This window comes from Terrapene carolina, unplaced genomic scaffold (assembly GCF_002925995.2).
Source record: "Terrapene carolina triunguis isolate 2854851 unplaced genomic scaffold, T_m_triunguis-2.0 Scaffold17, whole genome shotgun sequence".
Lineage (NCBI taxonomy): Eukaryota > Metazoa > Chordata > Testudines > Emydidae > Terrapene > Terrapene triunguis.
The window spans coordinates 2,022,472-2,026,132 of record NW_020664368.1 but is presented as its reverse complement, the minus strand read 5'-3'; positions in this window follow the sequence as shown (position 1 = coordinate 2,026,132).

Here is a 3,661-nt window from a genome sequence, read left to right as displayed (position 1 = left end):
GAGAGAAGGGGGGCGGCCAGGGCTTCCTTAAGCGGGGCGCTTGCCACGCGGCCCCTCCCGCTGCGCCGCCTGCTGGGAGGGCTCCGTGCTGCTCCATTCGGCAGGCAGGGAAGGACGCGGGCTGCCCTACTGGGCTTGATGCAGGGCGCTCCCGTCCTCCACGCCGCCGCCCCCTACAGGGCGGCGGGAGCAGTAAACCAAAAAGAAAAAACCTGCAGGGGCGGCCAAAGCGGTGAAGCGCAAAACCAAACCAAACCAAAAAAAAGGATTAGATGGAATGCCGCCCTTTGAAATCTGCTGCCCCAAGCACGAGCTTGCTCGGCTGGTGCCTGGAGCCGGCCCTGGACAAGGATCTCTAATTGCCTCCTATTCAGTGTCTTCAGGACTGAGCAGTTACACACAACATTTATATTATGAATTTTTCAGTAGTGCCTGGAAGCTCTAGTCAGGATTGAGGCTTCATTTGCTGTACAAACACAGAGTAGGATAATAATCCCTGCCCCAGAGTGTATACAGTCTAGATTAAAACCTGGTACAACAAGGGATATTGCAAACATCAGGAAGAAGTAGGGAGGGAATATTAGTGTAAGGAGAAGAGCATGCATTAACATGGGCCAGCAATTATAAATATCAGAAGTCCCTAGTGGCCAACTATACATTTCAATATACTATGAATATTTTATTATATTTGTGTGCTTTAACAGCACTGTCATGTTGTTTTCAGCTTGCAGTGGTTTTCTTTCAGTAGCAATTAATGTTTACCTTAATTGTAATTTATTTCAATAATAAAAAAGAAAGTTTGTGCCTCATGCAGACAATTTGACTTCACTTTAGAGCTTTCAGTCTATTTCACTACTCTTGGCATGTGCTGTCTGAACTGAAGGCCACAAGGTTCTGTTCTAAGTGCAAAGTTTGTGTTCCTTTCCAGAGTTTCCTGCCTCTCTAGACATGTCAGACATGTCTTGTTTGTTGATGTAGTAGACTAAACCAAAATACTCTCCTGGCTCAGATCAGAGAGTTTGCAGGATCTTCCTCCATATCCCCGTGATGAATTCCCAGAATGAGCCTCACATTACAAAACCAGCCTCCACAGACTAGATAGAGGATTACAATGCCTTGTTAGTGACTACTGCTACTTTAGGTGGGCTCCCGGAAGATAAGGCATCTTCAGTCTCTCCTGCAGTCTCTGTAATTTTTTCAGAACAAATGAACATCTATTTTCCCCGTTTTTTCAGTTCTGTGATGCAAAAGCATTGTCTTCTACTGACTTCAGACATGATGGTGGAACTATTGTGAGAGTTGAAAGTCTTAGACAAAGCACTCTTAGTATTAAGACTAGAACCCTCAAAGGCCTTTTCTTGTTCTTACTGATTTTTTTCAACCAAGCTTGCGGGAGCTCTAATTTATTTCTCAGTGTCACTGGTTTCAACATTGAACAAATATACTGCTTCCTCCCTAGTATTTGCCACAGGGTTTAACATCTCTGATGTATGTAAGCACTAGGTAGGCAACAAACTATACTAAACTTGGTGTTGCAATTGCTTATTCTATTTGTTTCTAAATACTTAGTCCCCTCATCACTAGTTTGTTTGCTTAATTCTCCTTCCTTCTTCATTGATAGAACAGGTCAGGAGTGAATAAAGAAACTGTTTTTCCTCAATCTATTTATCATCTCAGAAATTTGAGATCTGTTTCTAAGGTGTGGGGCTGCAGTAGCATCTCTGTATTTAGTAGTTTATATTAAAAATACAGTTATAAATTTCCCATTCCCCAAATATCCACAAAAAAGCACTTCTGCCTGAAATTTTGCATATGATAAGCCAAAGCAGAATTTTTTAGTTTGTTTTGAGATTAATCAGACTCATTCATTTGAGATATGTGACTTCAAAGAAACAACTGCTGTTTAATATTTGGAAAGGTCTTCTATTTTGTCTCTTTGCCATTGCATATCTCAAGAGTGTGGTGTCGGAATGTCAATTTTTCACATTTTCTAGGCTTCAAGTAGAACTAGCGCTTAAGAGAAATTTAAATTACACTGTTTGGATAATAGAAAAGGTATTTGCTATGGAGAAAAACAGATTTCTGGTTGCTTCTCTAAATTTCCACAAAGATAATATATTTTGAGATTACTCATGAGCATCTAATAGATATCTAACATAGGGATCTATAGCCAGGCTGTGGTCTGCTCCTGCCTTCTTGCATCACAGAAACCTGCCCAGAAACCTCCACTGGTTAGGTATCCACGCTATGTTGTTTATATGTGTTCCCTCCAAGAACATCTTTACGGTCCCGTGCAGCAATGCTATTTACAGTGTTCCCTGTGCTTTTGGCCCTTTCTCCAGGGCCTGAGGAGCAGAGGTCTCCCTTCTCTAGGATCTTTTTGAGAGTGGGCTCAATTAGCCTGTTCACCCCACCCCTTCCTTCCTTGTGCCCTTCTTATCAGTCTTGAGCTGATGGGCTAAATGTCTCTTTAGCTCACTGAGCCTCCCCCCCCTCCCCGGGATAATTGAAGCTAATTATCTAATCAGTTTTCTTTGGGGAACTAATTGGTGGCAGAGTGATCAGAGTGCAGGGAGTTAACAGGTGAGCTTGCACTCTGTCACAGGATCATACAAACAAAGACCATGCTATTGTAATTCTCATACTCAGTAGAGAATGCAAACACATTTTTCAAGTACACCTGTACCCCGATATAACAAGACCCGATATAACACAAATTCTGATATAACGCGGTAAAGCAGTGCTCCGGGGGGGCGGGGCTGCGCCCTCTGGCGGATCAAAGCAAGTTTGATATAACGCAGTTTCACCTATAACGCGGTAAGATTTTTTGGCTCCTGAGGACAGCATTATATTGAGGTAGAGATGTACCAACTAATAGGGTTCCCCCATCATAATGAGTGGATAAGCCAAGGTAAGGGTGTGTGTGTGTGTGTGTGTTTCAATACCAACATTAACTAAATATTTGCAGACCTTTTGGGTGGATTATTTTTAAACAATCACCTTCTAATTTTTTGACCTTAAAATGTTGGTGTATTAACTTGGGCTCAGATGTCTTCACGGTCTAATAGTGATTTAAGTGAAAAGCTATTATGTACAATTGTAATTAACAGTTTGGGGACCTTTTTATTTCTGAAGCAGCAGAGTAATACTCTATTCTAGAGGTTTCAAATGAACAAGTTTTGTTTTAAATGACATGTCTGTAATGGAAATGATGTTAATCTATTGCTACTACAGGTAGAAACTATTTTTTTAAAAGACTGTTTCTTTAGCTGCATGTGGTACTTATGCCACACTTCAGTAAAATCATTATCCAGAGTCTAGCGCTGCTATTAGCAGGTGACTGTACTTTCCTCTCCTGTTCAGTTTACCTGATTATTAAGACTCTACAGCTCTCACACTCCTGAACATCGAACCCTAACTTCCTTCTGGAGTTCTCACCTCACTTCTCATCCACTCTGATTTCTGTGTAAATGATGATCTCTGGAGACAAACATTTAAGATTACATTCCATATACCGTCTTTCCCCGGAAGTAAGACATCCCCCGAAAATAAGACCTACTTCCAGTTTTGCGCCTCGCTGTAATATAAGGCATCCCCCCGAAAATAAGACCTCCCCGATAATAAGGCCACCCCGGAATATAAGGCCCCGAAGCTCCAGGAA